General features: G+C 49.0%; 1 long non-coding RNA gene across 2 annotated transcripts in view; it reads right to left on the bottom strand.

The window, feature by feature from the left end:
- LOC140844487 (uncharacterized) overlaps positions 1-21,353 on the bottom strand; it is a 27,743-nt gene extending 6,390 nt beyond the window's left edge. Inside the window, exons 1-4 of one of the 2 annotated variants that reach the window (XR_012122890.1) lie at positions 21,198-21,353; positions 20,411-20,730; positions 19,909-20,164; positions 11,898-12,031 (exon numbers count right to left, since the gene is read on the bottom strand). This is a non-coding gene — a long non-coding RNA (uncharacterized lncRNA). Of the gene's footprint in view, positions 1-14; positions 20,165-20,410; positions 20,731-21,197 lie in introns of those variants that run through there. The other variant, XR_012122891.1, reaches the window with a different exon arrangement.

Genomic DNA, 21,353 nt, shown 5'->3' with positions numbered 1-21,353 from the left:
CTGGATTACCTGACCTTGGATCCTGCCAGCCCTGCACTGCACAGGGACCTCTTCTGACCTGCCGCCTGTAACTGGGGCAGCTCGCCTGCTGACGCTGGACCCCGTTCTCTTTCCACCGACCAGGCTGCCCTGTGGTTGTACAACCGGGATGCTGCTAGCTGGGCTCCGGATCCCTCCTGGGCCGTCACCATGACCCCTATGGGTGCGCCTGCCTGGTCCCTGGTCCCTGAAGTGTCCTCTGAGTTCACCCCTGCTGCTAAGCAGGATTTAGTCTGTTTGTGATTGAGTCGTTCACTCCACAAACGTCCACTATGATGTCTACTCCATGACACGCGCAGCTCTGAGGCAAGGGATATTTCAGGATGGAATAGAAACACTTCTCATCAACACATCCCATTTGCCAGGACAAACTTCCCTACTCAACCAAGACGTCATCCAGCTCACCACTGTCAAATTCTTTCACTCATTTATTGGGCATTTATTATGTGCCAGGCACTCTAGTAAAATATCAATTCTAGGAAGTGCAACTTCCATGTAGTACACTGGTTATTTATTACACAGCCTGAGCTCTGCAGCCAGAACCTCAGTTATGGGACCTTCAGTAGTTACAAAACCTCTCTGAGCCTTAGTTTTCTCAATTGAAAGTAGGGGTAATAGTATTAACTAACTGCCAAATGTGTCAGAGGAATAAATGAGACAGTCCATGTAAAATGCTTTGAATAGTATATGGCACACAGCACACACTTGGATATTAATAACTTTTATTTTTATGTGACTCCTAAAGGTGCCAACATCTAAATAAATGTGCCAAGAACTTTGAGAGTCCCCGTTCCACCTTATACAACCAACATCCCAATGGCGCCCTTGTATGTGAATATTGACAAAATGAAGCCCCAACTTCAACATCACTAGCAAAGAATAACAGACCCCTGTGCCAAGGACTATGTATCACCTCAGTGCTTTCACACGGGCAAACCTTGGGGATATCACTAAAGACATGGACACCATAAGCTACTGAAGGGAGAAAACATTTGCAATATGTACATTCAACGTCATGCAAAGAGCTTCCTACAAACCAATGAGAAAAAGACAGGCAACCTGATAGAAAACTGAGCAAAAGACCTAAACGGGCACTTCACGAAAAAGGGTATGCAAATGACTAACATCATGAAAATGTAAATTCAGACCACAGGGCAATAAATACAGCTTCATGCCCACCAGAATGAGCACAGTGAAAATGGAAGATATTACCAAATACTGACAGGGAGCAACCAGAACTTCCCTAGTCTGCTAGTAGGAGTATAGTTAACACAATCACTTTGGCATTATCTACCAAAACTTATGATCCAGCAGTTCCCCTCCCAGACATATACCCAACAGAAATATTAAGTGTATATAATGTATACGTATAGATTCAAACACAGTCATAGTCGCAATGGCTGTAACAGCCAAAATCTGCACACAGTTCAAACATCCGTCAATCATATAAGAGGTAATAAACTGTGGTCTATTAATAAAATGGAATACTATGCAGCCACAAGAACAGAAAACTACAAAAGCACATGGCATGGATGAAGGTCACAGACAAAATGACTGAAAGAAGCCAGATACGAAAAGAGAAAATATTGTGTGTCTCCATTTATGTAAAGTTGAAAACACAGCAAACCTGATACATAATTTTAGCAGGCAAAATAGCAGTTACCCTTGGAAGGAGTGTTAGTGACTGGAAAGAAGCACGAGGCGTTTCTGGGAGGTTTGGTAATGCCCTACTTCTTTGGTTGACCTGGGTGCTGGTTATGGGCTGTGTACACTTTGTGCTGAACTCTCAGGATCTGTTTACTGTCTGTATGCATTATATGTCAAGTAAAAATACACTACAGCAAAATCGCTAACAAGAAAGATTTTTTTTAAACCCTAAGAAAAATCGACTTTCATCCACATGGGTTGTTATCCCAACACCAATAGATTTTAGTGCCTACAATCTCTGCTTGTGTAAATGACACATATACATTTCTAATCACTTTCCTATCGCTTGTAATAAATGGCACAGACATTATTCCACAAAACCCCAAAGCCATATAAAGTTAGCACTTTTTCAAAACTCCAGGCTGATTTATCAAGCTGTATGCTGTATGTGACTGTGAAAATGTATTTGGGTTTTATAGACACATGTTCAAATGGCATCATTTTTATGAGACACAAGATGTTTCAGTGAGATAGAAGTGTTGAGGGCCAGGGTAAAGGGAATGAAAACCGAGAACCCTGAGGCGACAACACAGCTCCAAATCAGCAATCCAGGGCTTACATTCCCAATGCTTGCCAGGGGAGTGAAGTAATTCTGGACCTAGAAGCCAGGCAGTCCAAGCAATACTCAGGATCTAGAAGCAAGATGGTAGCTAGGTTGGAAGAAGGCTCATGGACGCTGGAGAAGGAATGCAGAATGCTGGTACACAGATGACTACAAGCTACCCAGAGGTCATGAGAGCAGTGACCAGAACTTCCTGACCCAGTGCAGGAAACAGTGGCTGGGTGTGGGCAGCCCTGGGCACATAAGGAAGTGACTTCAGCCAATCATGGAATAAGAGGATGTGACCCTGGGTGTGCTCAGACCTGTGGCGAGGATGAGTAAGCTGGGTTTACCCAGAGGTTCTTTCTCTACTGAGTAGGACCTTCTAAATATACACACGTTCATCTGCTCAATCCATTCGGATGTTTACCATCACGGAGTAGGACTTGGGAGGCTTTTGGCTTTGACTGTCCTGGCAGCCAGCTGAGCCAGCAGTATTCTGGAACCTGGTTCTGGGGTGCACAATCATCATCCTAGTCCTTTACATGAGAATGAGGGAAGCAGTGAACCCGATCTCCAAGAACATCGGATCTGCCCGTTTCATCCATCCCTCAGGGATTTCCACAAGCAAAGGGAGATGAAGAACTCAAAATTAAAAAAAATAATAATAACCCATCATCATGTGTATTTACTCCCCTAAGTAGAATTATATTCCTAACCGTTTAGCTTGGGCTAATCCAAAAATGTACTGGTCTGCCTCGAACACATGACTGTGTTGGGACAGGGGAACAGCACTGAGACGTGCACTGGGGGAGAGGAGGTCAAATGCCCCAGGAGAGTATCTGTACATCTCCCAGGTCTTGCCAGGCTTTACCTTGGTTTCTGCCCTGCCAATGTCCTCCACCACCATCTCACCATTTCTTTCCCCATATCATAAAGTCCCATTCACACCTTCACCCTAAAGAGTCCAGGCAGTGAGGTCCTATGGGAAGAACCTTGAAGCCTGTCCTGAAATATAGAAAGCCAGTATATTTAGAATCCACATACGGATATCCTCCCTCCACCATCGAGAGTAGCCCAAGGTCCCCACTTCAGGAGACGTCTCATTTCCCTGTTCTGGCCTGAGAACATCCTTGCCAACTGCAGGGGAATGCTGTTGGCATGTTGGCAGATGAGAGACACACTGGGCTGCCGAGGCGCCTAGCAACAAGTTGGACATTTTATGTGGGAAGCGACATCACGTTCTCCAGGGCAATGAGTATTTTTCCTGCATTTAAGAGAATTTAGCAGGCGGAGCTCAGTTCTGCAAGGCAGACGCAATGCCTCAGCGACCGGGAGAACCAGCTCCAGGCTAGCCTTCTGTCCTTCCCACGTGATGTCTGCTCGGAATGGCTTCTCTGGTGCCCTTCAAGTTCATCTCAAAGTTATCAGCATCTAAAAATGCCAACATCGTGACTTATTTAGGAGCACCAGGAACATAGCTGCACAAACCCCCTGCCTGACCAGTCTGGGATACACGGGTGCTTAAACAGTGGGATCCTGTGGGAAACTGTTCCCTGTGAGGTTCCAGCAGCTCCCCAGAAACATCCTAAACACAGTGATTATGGGACACTGTACATGTTGAGGAGAGCATGGGATAGGGGACAAAGGGAGAAGGCAATGGCTAGCAGCTCTCGATATCAAGTCCTTCCCAACAGAAGCAGAGATCTGGAAGAAATCACCTCAGGGCCATTCTACATGACCGTCCCCCATGCCAGGGTTTCTCAACCTCAGCACTATGGTATTTTGAACTGGGAAATCCTTCGTTGTGGGGAGGGCTGCCCTGTGCACTGTATGACATCTGGAAGTATCCCTGGCCTCCCTCCACTGAAGACCAACCAACTAGTACCCTTCCTGCTCCTCCACTGTGACAAGCAAAAATACGTCCAGACATTGTCCAGTGTCCCCTGGGAGCACCCAATTGTCCACCTTGAAAAGGGCTGAGAAAATGTAGTCTGGTTGCTATCTCCTAGGGCATTAGGGCAACAGAGACTGCCCCAGGCAAGCCGCACCACCAGCCTTGAGGAGGAGAAGGTGGACCAGGAGGAGAAGGTGCTCCAGCGCCAGCAGACCTCTTCTCTCCACTGCCACAAAACCCACCTCTTCACAGGTCCGGTCCACATCAGGTGGGAGGACTGAGCCTACCAAAGACATCCCCACTACCGGAGAGTCTCAGGGCCCACCCACCATCACTCCACATGACAATTCACTTCAGGTATTGGGTATACAAATACCACGTACTTGGCGAAGTTATCTGGAAGGAAGGCACATACTTCTCGGGCCCTCGAAACCTTGTTCAACTACCCATTCCAGCTCTACCCTTTCCTCTATTCAACAACCCTGACCAAAAGGTACCCTAAGGTGCCAGATGGCCTAAGAAACATCTACCAACGTCTTGCTCTCCAGGACCTTGGGGAATCAAGAGTGGCAACACCGGCCAAGTAGCATGGAGGCATTTACGGGCCAAGGGACAGACGGGTGGAAGGCCCAAGCCAGAAAGGGTGGTGTGGGCGGAGCCAGGGAGATCCCGCAGGACAGGCTGACAAGCTTCCGGGCTGTAGAAAAGCAAAGATCCTGTGTAACCACAGCTTTGCCCAAGCAGAGATGATGCTGGCCACGCTGCTGACTATAAATCTTGTCTGCTTGGGGCTGGGTTTGGCTCACTGGAGACCCGTCCCCCACCAGCTACAGTTTTGCTAAATTTAGTGCCGTTGCCAGCCACCCAAACGACTCTGCTCTTCGTGTCCATTTCAGGTTCACCCGGGGACAGGCGGAGACTCGTCAAGAAGAGATCTGCCCTCGTGTGACCCTCTCCCTTCCCCACTGAAGTCAGGGCCCAGGGGAGCAGACCATGCAAGACACCACAGTCAGAGGTCTCCAGGGCTCCAAAAGCAGTCTCTGCCCCAAGATGGCACGTGGAGGGCAAAGGGGTTCCTGAGTCTAGAACACCCCTCCCTCTCTGCCTATGCCCACCCACCCAGGCTTCACTCCTGGGGAATCACAGATGCTGTGGCCTGAGAGGGGTCCTTCTCCCTCTGACAAGAGGCTGGTGGGCAATGGAGAGACACACCCCCTGGACGGTCCTGGGGGAGGGCCCTGCCACCTTGGAGATAATAATGTATTTAATCAGATAGTCACAGGCCCTCAATGCAGAGGTTAAGATAGTGGTTTCTAAACCTTGTTGCTCATTGAAATTACCTGGGAAGCTTCAAAAACTACTGATGCCTGAGTGTGACCACCTGAGACTGTGATATAATATAATTAATCTGGACTGTGATGTAATTGGTCTGGACTGTGATATAATTGATCTGGGCTGTGATGTCACTGGCCTGGGCTTTGGAAATTTTAAAAGATTCCCTGGTGGTTCCAATGTTCAGACAAGTTAAAGAACCAACAGATTAAGAACCTGGGCTTCTGCCTGCCGGCTGCCCCAGGTGGACTCCTGACCCAGCCTATGTGCGATGGGACCGCAGGCAAGCCGTTCAACCTGTCTATGCCCCAGTTTCAGCAGCCTGTAAAATGCACATAACAACGTGTATCACATCTCTCAGAGTGTTGCTGGGAAGACTTATGAGACAATCCATGGAAAACAGACAGAACAGTGGTATGTAGTAAGTGCTCAACAAAAGTTAGGAATCATTGCTATTATGGTAAGAGGAAGGGAAACAAAAGGGAACCTAAGAGCTGTCTCTATGAGGCCCAAGAAGTAAGCGTTTCTATAGGATGCAAATTGGGACAATTTCAATAAGTGGGCAGGAGGGAAGCCTCCACAGCCACCTGTCCTTAGGAGGAGGAGGACCGCCCACTGTCCCTGCCTCTTCATGCTTGTCCCCCTCCCCTGCCGTCACGGTCCTCCCCGCACCCCACCCTTCTGACTCCCACCACTCAGGGCCCAGCTTTGACTGCCCCAGGGCTCTCTCCTCAGGTCTCTCATACTACCGCCCCATGCCTCTATGGGATGAATGAATGCTTTGATATTGACTAGTCCAGTCTCCTCAACAAGACAATGAGCGGCTTGGGGAAGGCCCCAGTTCTCATGCTTCTGTGGGTCAGCACCATGCCGATCACCCAGCTCTGGATTAGCATGTACGGAATGAAAACACATGTTGAGCCAGCAGAGCTAACTGCGCACCAGCAAGGATCCCGGCTCGGTGCCCAGGAGAGCGGGGCCAGCGCTCAAGAGTCATGGAATTCTGGGCTCTTCCCATGAGCCTCCACCTGCCCACTCCCAAGGCCTGGGTAAGTGCCGACAGTAAAAGGAAGTTTGGGCAAATAATCTGCTTCCCTGGGATCCCTGCTATTCCCAGGCCTCATGGGGTGATTCCACATGTCTGGCTATTCCTGCCACAAAGTCACCAACCCTGTGTTATTCCCTAAACACAACAGCCAGGTAAAGCCCTGCTCGGCCCACATGGGTGTCCAAGAGCAGCTGGCCACCCACAGGCTGTAAGCCTCTTACAGATTAAAGGTCCTAATTTAAACCTCTATTTGAGGTACGGCAAGTGGGTCAGCACTCTGCAGGCTGGTTGGGGCGGTTGGTGGAGGAGAAGCAGTTAGGATCTGAGAAAGACTCCTCTCCTCTGAGGACAAGACAGAGCCAGAGAATCATGGAGCTCAGTGGAATCACTGAGGGGAGCGGGCTTCTTCCTTCCAGTCTACCAGGAATCTCCCCAGATCGTGTGAACTCTAACATCCCCAGCCAGTGACCTGAGGAACAGAGAACAGGGCAAAGTGATAATTCGGGCAGGCCCCAAACTCACTGAGGGGTAGAACTAACTAGCTAATAAGCACAGGAAAGGGAAGAAAAGGCAAGGGGCCAGATGCAGTGCCCTCCAGGGAATCACACCTGGATTGAGGGGAGGCCTGGGAGAAGGGTGACTTCCTCCCATCCCTGGGGAGGTTTTCCTGGCCCTGCCTTGCAGCTATGCGGCAGGAAACACCGGACACAGGCAAGACGGAGTGGGTGGATGGGGTGTGAGAGCCTGACTCTGCTGCTCTTCAAAAAGAAGTCCTCTCACCACCTCTGTCTCCATAGAGATGGCCTCTGGGGAAGTGGCTGGAACCCACTGTGTACGCCAAGAGCCAAGAGATGGTTCCAGGACAGTTTCTCAGACATTTTGGACCTTGATCCACAGCGAGAAGTAAAGTTTACTGAATGATCCTGTACAAGATCCGTGTGTACTTGTGTACAGGCAGATATATACCTATATAAAACCGTAACACAGTTTCAGGGAATCATACTCATCTTTACTACATAGTATGTGATCTAGTATTTTCTATTATGTTCTTTTATAAAAAAGCATTGGTCTCAACACTAAGTTGACTTCACAACCCCTCCCCACCAATTAAGGTGCCTGGACTTGCAGTCCAAAAACCACTAGGGGAAAAATAGGAGGGGCTCGAAAGAACTTTGAAAAATCACTCACAGACACACCTCCCCACAAAGCAAAAATCCCACCAAGCACACGAAGGGGGACCTCTGCAGAGGCGAGGGAGGCCCTGCATCACTCTGTCAATCAAGGCTGCTCCCAGGAGTCCACAAGTCGGCCCTCAGCTTTGCTCTGCGGGCAGGAGCCCAGCCACTCCCTGCTTCCACCTCTGGCAGTGGCTTCTAGGGCTGGGAACCACCTAGCTTCAGCGGGGGGCAGGACTGATTCTCAGGGAGTGTTGCTCACTGGGATGGAATATCGTCTCACCACCCCTCAACCTCATCCTGCCTCTGGGTGAACTTCTATGACAAAGGCAGAAATGCCAAAACAGCGGGTTTTTTAAATCTCCAAACATCCTATTTGCATATCAGATACCCCACAAAATCTACAGATACACATATCAGGTATGTATACGCATATCAGATACGCTGCAAATTGGTTTTTAAATGTATTGTTAACTCAAGGTACACAAATACGCTTTATATTAATTTTTATGACACTAAGAAGAAAACAATCCATTTTAAACTACCCGAGGACCCGTCTTTCTCCTTTTTCAAGCAGCCCATGAAATCTTGCTGCCCCTCCCTCTAGTAGCCCTTCCTGATGGAGTTCTCCAAAGCCTATACCACAGTGATGTGAACCTCCAATGACTCCTTTCCACAATCTCTGTTCCCAGAAATGCAAACACTGCTTTTCTGCGTCTGTAATTACTGCTTGTCTGGGTATCTGAGTTGGAAACCATGTCACAGAGAAAAGTTAGCAGAAGCATTCCATATTCTGAATTAGTATTAAAGGTTCATTTTGGTTTTTTTTCCCAGGTAAACTTTGCTGTTTTGTCCCAAACTAAAAGGAGCACACACTGGATCTTTCATGTCAGTGCACAGGGACCCCCCCCAACTCCACTGCTCCCCCAACCTCACTGGGGCCACTACTGTGCCTGCCACTTACCAGGGCCATTAACACCCCAAATGCCTGCAGAGCACACACTCATCTGAGTCAATTCCCAAAGACTCCAGGGAAAAAGGTGTCTTCTCCCTGTTTTAAGAGCTCATACGCACTGGCAGTGTCCCTCCTCCCCACCAGTCAAGAGCAGGTTTTATAACTTGGGATCTGTGAGTCCTCTCCCAGATCACGTGCTGTTGTGATTTTTTTTTTTTCTTCCTGGAAAAAGAGACTATAAGTTTCCATGCAATTCTTAGTGAGAACTGGTGCAACCAAAGTCATACTCATAGCAGTCAGGGCCTCCTAAGACTGCCAGTAACTGCAATACGTAGCCCCGTCTGCCCCATACACCCCCCAGAGCAGGCAGACCATGCTTCTTCCAACAAGCCATTTCCTCCTTCACTCTGGGCCTTTGTGTTGTACCTTTGGGTGAAGGCCCACTCCTCCAACACCAGCTTTGACAGAAAAAAATAGGAAAAAAAACCCCACAAAAAACAAACCTTTAATACTAATTCAGAATATGGAATGCTTCTGCTAACTTTTCTCTGTGACATGGTTTCCAACTCAGCATTGACAAGGACCAAGCACTGGGCTAGCCTCTGAGGATTCAGCCCTGAGAGAGACAGGCAAGATCTTTTTCCTCCTGTTCCAAGAGACATCCTCCAATTCCCGACTGTCCCGCTTCTGGCTAATATAACACTTTCTTACACTCCATTCACATCCCTTTAATGCTTTGTCTTGTAACCATTAGCTCTCTAAGGACAGAGACCATGTCTCATTCATGCTGGCATGTTCTTTCCTTTCCTATCCCTTCCATCCCCATCCAGAAAGACAGCACCTTTCACACAGAAGGCCCTGTACAACTGTGCAGCAATGAGGGACGCTGCCAGGCTAGCTAGTGGTCTAAGCACCCAAGACTGGTGGCCCACCAGGCACAAGCCATGCTCATCAATGCAGGGTCGAGGGTACGTGGGAGACGGTCTCTACTGCAGCAGGAACTACACAGGCCTCTGTTCCCAGTCACAGCATGTAATGCTCCTTCTGACCACTCATCTTTTAAATTGTGTTCTGGTCACAGCAGTTGGAAAAATAACTCCAAGTGTACATATCCACCCGACATACCTCCTAAACTGTCAGATGCATGCAGAGCATACTTGCACAACATTTTCAGCATATAGGTGAGCTGACGGACAACAATGCTTCAAAGATGTATCTCCTCTCTCTTTAAGAAGAGAGCTGGCTCTTCTAGCTACCTCGGCCATTTCTGCCAGCAGTTGCTGCCAGCTAACTTCTAGAGCAGGTCTGAGCACATTTACCTCCGCCGTCCCAACATGGCTGTGCCGCAAGTCACTGCCTACTTTGCTGCCTGTCGGATCCAGAATGAGGCATCCAGACTCGTCAGACATCAAGGCTACAATGCTATTTTCCCCAATGGCCCCAAAGCTTTCAATAATGTTAAAAAGAAATGGCTCTAGCAGCCACCAAAGAAACTTTTGTTGTCCAACAAATATAATCAAATGGTACTGAGGTCAGAGAATGGATCTATTCCCCAACACTATGCAGTCAACAAATACTTGTGTAACCTAGCACTGTTAGGTACTATGAGCAACAGAAAGGAGAGACCCAACTCTCAAGTGGACTAAAGATTGGACGGGAGGCAAGGGTAGTACAGAACCATTTAGAGCAATCACCCTTAATGTGACACCTACAAGATCCATCAGGATGAAAAACGTCTTAGTAGTTTCCATGTGCCTTTAAGTTAAGCAACTTTAAGGATGTCATCTTCCATATAGTAAGTGACAGTCCGTCATTACGGGGCGGCAAGACCTGCCGATCGTTTGACCACACCGTCCCTGATTATCTCCTGGCAGAGTACCTGAGAGAGCTGCTCAGCTTAAAAAGAAATTATACTGTTTTTCTGACCAGAAACAAGGTCCCCGAATTTGCTGATCTCTTCTGTAATGAGTGCCTGTCAGTAGAAGGCTTCTTAATGAATATTTTTAAACAAAGAAATATGTAACCTGTCCCTTTAAGGTAAAGGTGACATTTTAAAAATGCACAAGGCTTTACTCTTTGAGAGAGAATTACGTCACAGAAAGAGCATTTTAAAAATGGGCAGGTGGAAATCATGTCCACTGGTATGTGATGATGTTACCAAATCTGATTTAAGGGTGTCATCTCCAAAATCTCGTATCTATGCACCCACTTAAAACAGAATATCTAAATTTGTCTAAAAATCTCTCAATGAGTGAAATGCAGTGTTTCAGAGGCCCTGAATACATTTACATTACACACTGAACCAATAGTAACCTCTTTATAAAGAGGTCTCTTTCAAAATACCCTGACTTGAACCAGACCTCCAAAATGCTATATGGCAAAATATGACACCAACCTCTACTGAAACAAGAAAGTACATTTAACTGCATGGTTCTTACTAAAAGGAAAAAAAATCATTCTTAATAACTTATTCCATTTAACTCTTCAACCGCACACACACCAATCTCATAGGTGCCACGCACTGCTCCATACTCTAGAAATACAGCAGGGAACCAAAGTGACAAAATTCCTGCTCTCATGGAGCTCACATTCCAGGGGGGAGAGAGGAAAACATACAAAGTCACAGAAACATATAGTATGTTAAATGTTGATGGCGCTATGGAAAAAAATATCATAGGGAAGGGATGCAGGAAATGCTAGCAAACGTGCGGTGTGGGGTGGGCACTGGAAAGGTAGTAGCTGAACACAGTCAGACCCAAAGGAAGTTAAGAGTCAGCTATGGGGCTCTCTGGAGAAAACCATTTAGAGGTAAAGACCTCAAAACAGGAAATGCCTGGTTTATTTAAGGAGCCACAAGGAGGCCAGCGTGGCTGAAGCAAAGTGACAGAAGGAAAACAGGAGGAGATAAAGGACACAGAAGTAAAGCAGGGCCAGATCAGTTGGGTCCACATTTGCAATATGGTAGCCACTAGGCACAGGACACTACTGAACACCTGAACTGTAACTAGTCCAAACTGAGATGTGCTATGAGTGTGACTCAGTATGGAAAAAACAATTTAATATATATCAGAAATGAAAATATGCTTGACATACCAGATAAAATAAGTCACTAAAACAAATTTCACCTGTATCCTTTCCTTCTTTTAAATTCTTAAACGACAGATGTGGCTCTCTGTGGAGCTCATGTTAGATTTCTGCTGGCAGTGTTTGTGGACTGCTCTCAGGACCACGGCTTTCCCAGAGCAAGGAGAGAAGCCACTGCAAGGTTCGGGGCACGGTGGGGCATGATGCAACCAACGTCTCATGGGATCCTTCTGGCTGCTGTGAGGACTCCAGCCTGGAAGGGGCAAAGGAGAAGCAGCTGCGAGATGACGGTGGCTTGGACCAAGGTGGTGGTAGTGGGAATAATTCTGACTGGTTGCTCTCTAGATGTTTTTTTTGCAGGCAGAGTCAACAAGATTCGCTGATGAATTGGGTGAAGAATATAAGAGCACGAGAGAAGTCAAGCATGACTATAGGTATCTGGATGAGCCACTGGAAGGATGGCGTTCCCACAATCAAGAAGGAAGAATACCTGGAAAACCAGGAGGTCAGTTTTGGGCACATCAAGGGTGAAAGGTCTACGAACATCCAAGTTGAAACGTTAAGTAGGCAGATGGATACACGGGTCTGTACTTCGAGAGAGAGATTGGGTTTGAGACAAATACTTGGGGGTCACCAACATATAGTTTTTTAAAAGCTTTTCATTATGGAGAACGTCAAACATAAATAAAGCTAGGGAGAAGAGTCTAATAACCCCCTAGACACCCATCACCCAGCTTCAACCATTATCAACTCATCGCCAGTCTTGCTCATCCTTCAGGATCACTTGGAAGTAAATTCTAGACCTCATTCATGTAGATGGTATTTAAAGCCATGAGCCAGGAGAGGATCACAAAAGTAAAAAGAGATGATGGAGAGAAGGGCCTTCAATGTTTGAGGTTAGGGAGATGAGATGCTGAGAAGCGACAGCCAACGAGACAGGCGGAAAACCAGAAATGCATGGCTTGGAAGCCAAGCGAAGACAGCTTCAAGGAAAAGGGTATGACGAGCAGCGCCGAATCGTGCTGACGCTACTAAGATGAAGACCGAGAAGAGGCCGCTACCTTTAGTAACCTGGAGACCACTGGTGGCCTTTCCAAAAGCATTTTGCCTAGAGTGCTGGGGACAAGGCTGACTGGAGGGATTCAAGACAGGAAGTGAAGACAGCAAGGCCTGAAACCTGGGGGCAGAGAAATGGGCAGTAGTGGGAAGAGGTGGGGTCAAAGGAGAGGATGAGAAAAGCAGCAGCATATGAAAATGGTCCAGTCGAGCAGAGAGGGGAAAGCTGGTGGGGCAAGAGAGGAAATGGCTGGAGCAACATCCTTAATATGCAGGGGAGGAGGACTTCAGCGCACAAAGGCGCTGCCCTCAGGACGGAAAACAATTCATGCTAGAAGGAAGTAGAAAATACATTATATAGCACCCACTTTTAATTTATTTTGCATTTTATATATAATGTATTAGTACAGCAATGCTGTATATAAATTATAAATATACAGGGATTTGCTCAAAAATTTTAGCCAACCTGGATACATGCACAGAATAATTAAAGACCATGTAAGTGAAAGAATAGAAAACATATCATCAAACTCTAACCATGTAGCCTTCAGAGACAGGAGATCTATGTCATGGTGTATCTAATATATTTTTTGTTATCTTAAGCATATAATAAAAGACCTAGGAAGGTTGGAAGAATACTCATCTTTGGTTTAAATACTTGTCATTTATTTTTATTAATGAAGATTTTTTAAAAGGCCCAGACATCCAGGAATTGCAATAGAGGGTTCACACAGCAAATGGAAAAAATATGAGACTCATAGACCATTCTCGAAATCAGAGTGTCACAGGGACCAAACCTGAGTCTGATTATTTACATAAAGAAATGCAAATCAGTAGTTTTATTAGCAAGACAGACCAAAATTGGACCACCAGATTCTGGTACTGAGGCAGCATGGCTACCTATCACCAGACTGTTTGGCAAAGAACCACAGCAAATTGAGAAAAGGGGTCTAATTAGGCAGGTGGCCTAGTCCAAACAGGCGAAAGCCCCAAACCAACCTGAAGTCCACAAACTCATAAAAACCTCCAAGCTGCTCAAAGAACATACCAGCACCACTGGGTGTTTGCTGAGCCCTTTCACAGTTCACAGCATCTTTCAGGTGTTTGCATGCAGTCTTTCTACAATCAACCAAGGAAGCTCGCCCTCCATTTTAACCTGCTTTTAGCTATAGACTCAAGCCCAAACGTCCTCAATGGATATTTGCAAAGTCAGTTGGTGACACTGATGGACACAGAGGCCTGCCACAGAAGCTACACCTGGCTTCTTGAACAGTTCGAGAATACGTTTAATATTATTAACTAAGATTTTTTTAAAGGCTCAGACACTATAATCTAGGAACCGCAATATAGCTGCATTTGCCCCGCAGATGGAAAAATTACAAAAATCATAGACCATTCTCAAAATCAAGGTTAGGGGACCAAAGCTAAGTCTGATTATTTATTTATAGAGAAGTGCAAATCTCTGCGTAAGGGACCCCTCTTATCAGCCACATAAAACAACAGCACAAGCCCATGAATAACCAGTCCAAGAACATGGCAGATCTCTCAGCACAGAAGGGGCAGTCATTGTCCAAGGTCAGCAGGGTGAACACGGTGGGGAAGACAACAAGCAGACCCACAACAGTGCTCAGGTGATTAGACTGTAAGCTCCACATGAGCAGGGCTGTCTTTTCACAGCTGTATGCCCAGTGCCCAGTACAATGTCTGGCCCAGAGCAGGCTCTCAAGAAATATTCAGTGAAGGAAGGAATAAATGACGAGTCACATTAAACCACAAAGATAAAGGGCCGAGGAGGAAAGCTCAAGAATCACAAAAGGGCTCTCAACAAAACTCACAAAAGCTATTGATGGCCGATGACGACTGGAGTTGGGGGTTCGGGGGTGGGGAGCAGCTAAGGAAATCTAAATGGTAGAACTCTGAAACATAAATTCCTTAAAGAATGATCATAATCTTTATTTTAACAAGAGAACTTGAGATTAGTCATCAATAAAATGAAACATGTAGACCTTGTTTGGAACCTGATTCAAACAAAACCATTAAAAAAAAAACTGAGACAAGCAGGCACTTTAAACACTGGAAGACTGGAGACATTTAGGAATGACTGCCTCTGCAAGGGGCGATCCTGCAAGCAGTTAGGTTTTTCAAAGGTATTATCTTTTAGGGACACATAATAGGGTATTTAAGGATGAAATAACGATGTCTGGGATTTGCTGTAAAATAATACAAGAAAGGAATAAGGAATAAGGTGGGTGGGGATCCAAGGGAAATGTAAGGGGCCACGTGCTCACGACGCTGAAGCTGGATGATGGCAACGCCGAGTTTGTGCAGACCAACTTTCTACGTTCACATGTATGGGACCACTTCCATGGCAAGGATTTTAAAAAGGAGTGACTGTGATCTCAAATGCAGTCAGTCTCCTTGCATCTGCCCCACTGCAGGGATGTGGTCTTTGGGTGATACCTGGACACGGTCACTTCTGAGGACACCTGCAGAACAGAGCTGAGCGCCCTCCCGTCATCATTACCACCACCCTCTTCATCAGGACTCACCTGCTTTGGCTCTCCTTTCTCTGTGGGCCTACAGACACCTCCCATTTCCTGTCACATGGGTTTCTACTCTCCCTCCCCAGTGTCACCCTCCCTGCCCCTGGCTGGTTCTTTCTTTTCATTTTTTAGCCTGCTGTTTCACCCAGTAGGGTGGTGTGGGGCTGTCACCGCTTGCTTCTTCATACCTGGCCCTTCCCCTCCTTTCTCACGGTCTTAATGCCAAGGACTCGCTCATTCCCAATGTAATATCCTCCTTCTGTAATAGCAGACACACCACTGGTGTGCCCACCTTCCTCCCAGTTTGCCACACTTGCTGCCATGACTCTCTTCTCCTCTACTTACCTACTCACACAGCTCCTGCACATTTCCAGGACAGACCAAATAAGGACGGGCTCTACAAGTAAACATGTGCATGCTGACCGTGTGCCAAGCACAATACCCATGCCAGGGTGGCAGCAATGACCAAGACAGACACAGACATGCTCTCCTGAAGCTCAGGATCCAGTGCAGATTGTCTTAAAATTAGTTGAACTATCCATACACCTTCCAGACCAGACTACCAACCTTTTATTTTCCTCTGCATCTTCCGAACTTCACACAGTGCCCGACACATAATAGATCCTTAATAAATATCTGGGAAACGGATGTTTCTCCAAGTCAGTGCACTTGTCTCACCGTCACTTTAAGCCCAGGTAGTATGGGTCACTTAAGCTCTACAAATGTAAGGTATTCACAGAAGAATTATGATGAGAACCTTTTTTCTTTCTTTCTTTTTTTTTTTGATGGGAATAGTCAGACCCGGCCTCTGGGGAAAATGTGTGTAGGGGAGGTGTGAAGTCAGATCCCAGAGCCAAGCTTACCATTATCAGCTAAAAGCAGCCCTGAGTATGCTTAGCTCTGTCTTCTTTGCTATTCTGGGTTGTCTGCTCCCCCCTCCCACTGCCTGCCTCCTCCCTTCCAGCTGCAATGGGAATGAACCTCAGTCACACCCCCTCCCCCGACCCCACTGCTCCCAACACGCAGTTTCCTCCTGCGACTGAAGTGTCTCACTTCCTATCTCAGCTCTGAGCAGAAGTGACCCAACGGCTGCACTGCTGCTGTTCCGTAGCAAGGAGGGAGGGTGGCCTGTCCTGTTCCTGCCCAGGAGATTCACCAGCATCCAGTTTCAGAGCCAGGTCACAAAGGTGGAAACCTGGACAGGAGAGGACCCCCGTAAAGGTTGGCTGCAAGAACACTGAGTACTCATTCCGGTCCCACGCCCATACACAACACACACCCTGAGACTCCAGGGCACAGGGTCTTGTTCTGACACAGCAGCTACAGGCCAGGTTCAGGCTGACAAAGTAGGCTGGGCTGCAGGCTCTCTCTGCAGATACATGTCCAAGGGCCTTGGTGCTGAAGGGGTCAGTGAGGCCGGAGGTGATAAAGCAAAGATATACGAGAAACAGGCCACAGGCCTTGGCAGAACCAGTGAGCCTTTACTGCTCACCAGAGACCGACTTTGGGTTGGTCCATTCTCCTCTCTACAGGCCTGGAAAATCAGAAGGAGACAAGGGTAGCTTGTCCCACCAAGGCCACACCCATTCCTATTAAGGAATCCAGGCTTCCCAGTTCAAAGTCACCCTCCAGGCTCTAGGGAAAAGGCTGAAAATGAAAGGGGTATCCCAGGTAAGGACTACTGTCCTTGAGCTGACTCTAATAATCTACTACCTCAACTGTTTCAACGTCCTTTCGTGGCATCCCAATACAGAATCTTCAAGAACCCTACGCATCTCAAATGGCCACAGGAAGCATCTCCAATAGAGATTCAAGCACTTTTATGATGGGTTGGCAAATTTCTTAAAGGGCAAGACAGTATATATTTTAGGCTTGCAGGTCATATGGTCTGCTGCAACTACTCAACTACATCAGTGTAGCCTGATAGCAGCCATATACAATACATAAACAATGGGCATATCTGTGTTCCAATAAAACTTTATTTACAATAGCAGGCATCTGGCCCATGGGCTTTAGTTTGCCAACTTCTGAGCACTGGGAAAACCTCCTCTCCTGGCACTTCCATGCTCCCAAGAGGAGCAGAGGCCACCTTCCACCCAGAGAGCTCTGGAGACAGGACCCTACTCTGGGGACCAGACCTCCATTCCTGCTAATCCCTCCCACAAGACACCAAAGAAATCTGGGCTGCTTGTGCAAAAAGCCTGGCCAGCGTCAGAAACCTAGGCAAAGGTGTGAAAAGCTTTGGACATCAAATTCAAAGGCCTTTGAGCTAGAAGAAATTAGACCTATTCAACTAGGCTCTAAGGCCTGGAAAAGGAGGTGACTTGCCTATGACCATGTAGCTAGCAAAGGCCTCCTGGCTCTCTGTCCGGTGCTCTTATTCTTCTGGAGTGATGACTACGAAGGAACCAGAACAAACAGCCTTGCTGGGGGAGGCTAAGAACCCATGGCCTGTCTTTACAGCACATCTTAGGGCCTCTCAGTCATTTATAAGTGAATAGTATAGCAAAGGTCAGGAAAGGAGCTTGGAGAGGTAAGTGTATATATCTGTCTTTCCAGAACATAACTCCTGGACATAGTTACCAGGGAGAAGAAAGTTAAACAGAAACATGAACTTCAAAAAGGGGTGTGGTTTGGTAGAAGACATGGGTATTCATTAGCAGAAACTGGTCCAGCAGTCTGGGCAGACCCTGGGATAATAAACAAGGGCAAGACATACAGTCTTACCTAATTCTAGGCCAATGCCCCAGGCCCTGGGTTTGCTCTACATACCTTCTCAGCAACCTCGTACCTTCAAGGCTTCACAATACCATTCCACTAAATCTCTTCCCAGAACTGACTTCCATTGCAAACTTTGTTTGCCTGACCATAATCTTTCCATCCACTCACCCTGCCATATCTTGAAGCATTATGTTTAAAAGCCAATCAGACATGATACCTCCAAACAAGCTTGAATACTGATTTTTCTATTTCTGTCCATCACCAAGGCTCAGAATGTCAGCACCTTCCCTTCTGGAATACTGCCAGCCTTCTGCCAGGGGCTCCAGCATCTAGGCTTGTAACAATGCCAGGCTGATGTTCCTCAATATAATCATCCTGCTCCCATCCACTACCATCTCTTCAAGGTCAAGGCCCAGTCCCACCTACCTCTGTCTTCCCAGCCACCAAAACCTTACTAATATGGTAGGCATCCGAAAAATGCTGAATGAACAAATAAATGAGTCCCAGCTTTCATCAGGGGCAACTCAAGAAACCTCCGGGCCTCCGTATATCCTACCACCACAAGCCCATTCTGCCAGGCCCTGCAGGCCCTCCACCATTTCACCTGCCCTAGCCACCCCCGGCGACTACAATCCCAAGCAGCAAGCTCCATCGAGCTGATCAATGCATGACCCTCCCTGTGTGCCAGTCATTCCTGCACGCACATCTCTGCCCACGCGCTGCTCATCTTGCCCTGCAGTGACGTCCACACCCTTCCCCCTTCATCCATTGCAAATCCTACGCAATTGCCGAGCTCTGGGGGAGACAGGTGACGCAGGAAGGTGAGATGATAAAAAAAAAAAAAAAATTGGAGAAAGGGGACCTGACAGGGATACGTTGGGGTCTCTGATCCCTGGAGCCATCACCCTCCCAATGGGTCACAAGCGATGAGAGAAGGAAGAGGCGGGAGGAGGAGCCAGATTTTTCCACTGAAGGAAAGGCATGATTTTCATCACTGCCTCTGTTGCCCTGGTAACCAGGGACAGCCCAGTGGAGAGTACAGTAAAAGAACACCATGTTTATCTTTGCTGTCTGATCCACTTCCCGGTACACCCTTCCCTGACCATCCTCTAGTCCCCAAGCCTGCTCCAAATTTATAATGCCACTACCACCCTTCTAGTTACTCTTGCACAAAACCTCAAAGGCGGTGTTAACCTCTCCCTCTCTTGATCCAACCCTATGTGCCACGTATTCTTCCACTGCACCATGCTGGGGGTCATCTCACCACACCCACCTGCCATGCCAGGGGCCCCAAGCACAAAAAAACTGGCCTCAAAGTGCAAGAAGGGCCTTCACTCCACCAGACAGCCCATTGGGCCAGAGGGACCACAGGGACAAGAAGGTGACGAGGGCTGCCTGCCAACCCCTCTTTCTCAGCCCCGGACAGCTGGCGTGGAGTGGGCCGCTGTTCTCCAGTCCCCCTCCTATGCCTGGGATCAGGAGACGGAGCTGGGCTGAGGACGGGGGAGCAGGTCCACCCACAGGCTTCCACAGATCCTGCCTCCTACACGGACACAGTGTTTGCGTGACCTGAGAGCGGAGACACAGTGCTCGCCTTGGAGATTATATAAGCGTTATATAACATGGTGGCACCAATAAGCACATAGACGCAGCTGTTGAGTGCCAGGGACAGGCCAGGGGTGGAACCAGACCCTGGGGGCTGGAGGTACAGCCCTCTCACCACCCATGCCAAAGCAACACCAGGCCCTGGCTGCCCCAGCCCTGTCTATACCTGCTTCTTCCACCCCAGAGGACACAGAGAGAGACTTGCCTGGCTCTGCATTCTTCTTCCCACGCTGGGCACAGGGAGGGGCTGCAGCGCCATCACCACCCTGGCCCACAGCAGCCTCTGTCTAGGCCCTTGCACAGGGCAGCCAGGGCTGCGGGCAGGGGAGTGGGTGTGAGCCAGCGGCCCCCTCCTCTCTGTTCTTGCACCAGAATGTGTCTGTTTGGGGAACAAGTGCTGCAGCCGCTCCGGGATTGGCGGGGCCGGCCTTCCCTCTGCTCTGTTGTCATTTGCCGGTCCTCTAAAAAACAAACCAAACCGAAAGGGAAAGAAAAAACAATTAAGCACATTTGACCACCGCCGAATCTCAAATTTTGGTTTGTGGCTGCAAAGAGCTGGAAGGAGGGCGTCCTAGGGACATGACCCTATTTCCCTACAGCCCTCACCTCCCACCATTTCCCCGCCAACCCACCACCTATGAATTTGGCCTGTAGGCCTGGAGACACCCCCTCACCTCCAGCTCCACCTTGCTACCCCCAACCCCTACCTGTGGAGCTGCCTCTGTTGCTGGAGCTTCTTCAACCGCGGGCATTCCCACCCCACAACCCCAGCCTCCGCAGAGGGCTCAGGGTATGCGGCTCCTGGGTATGCACGTGGGAGCCAGGCGGCCTCGGGGCATTTCAGGGCTGTTCTGGGCCAGGTCTTCATCAAACTCCTCCACGCTCACCACCACATCCACTTTGTTAATTTTGGGGGGTGGGGGGGCTGCCTAGAGATCTCAGGGGCATCTCCAGTGGCTCCTGGCCTCTCCCGAGCTATAAGCCTCTGGCCTGCCCGCCTCCTCCTCCACACGCACCTCCGCGCCCCCTGAGGAAGGGGGGAGAAAGAAATACGCATTAAAATCACGAGCCTCGCGCACCATCCCTCGCCCCCTCAACCACCTGTCTCTGCGCTCTCCCTCCCCCACAGCCTGCCTCAACTCCGGGCGCCCCCTCTGCAGCAAAGGGGCACCACGCCCACTGCGGAGCGCAGAAAAGCGTGGTGGGGGGCGGGCAGGGGCTCCGGGCCGGACCCAGGGCGGCGCTCCCGCCTGCCCCTCCCCGCTGGCCCTGGCCCCGGCGCACGGGGACAGCCCGGGGCTGCTCCGGCCGTGATCCGCTCCCACCCACGCGGCGCGGGCAGCTGCGCCGGGAGGCCACGCCGCAGCGAGGGTGGGGCGCCCCCGGCATCGCCCCCGGGGAGGTGGGGGCCACCCCCAGCCCTGGGGCTCTCGGGGCCCGCCAGTAGGCCTGGCCCGCGGCGCCCCCTCCCACCCGGCTGGGCCCTGCTCTTACCTTCCCGCGGCCGTCTCCTTCCGGGGGGACTGAGCCACCGGCCTCGCCGCCCCCCGAGCGCCCCGCGGGAGGCAGAAGATGCGCAGCAGCTGCGGAGTGTTGCTCCGCCGCGGCCGCTTCCCGGGCGCGTGAGCTCAGCCGGGCCCGCGCGCCCGC

The sequence above is a fragment of the Manis javanica genome, chromosome 11 (assembly GCF_040802235.1).
Source record: "Manis javanica isolate MJ-LG chromosome 11, MJ_LKY, whole genome shotgun sequence".
NCBI classification, from domain to species: Eukaryota; Metazoa; Chordata; class Mammalia; order Pholidota; family Manidae; genus Manis; species Manis javanica.
This window is presented reverse-complemented; position numbering and strand designations above follow the sequence as displayed.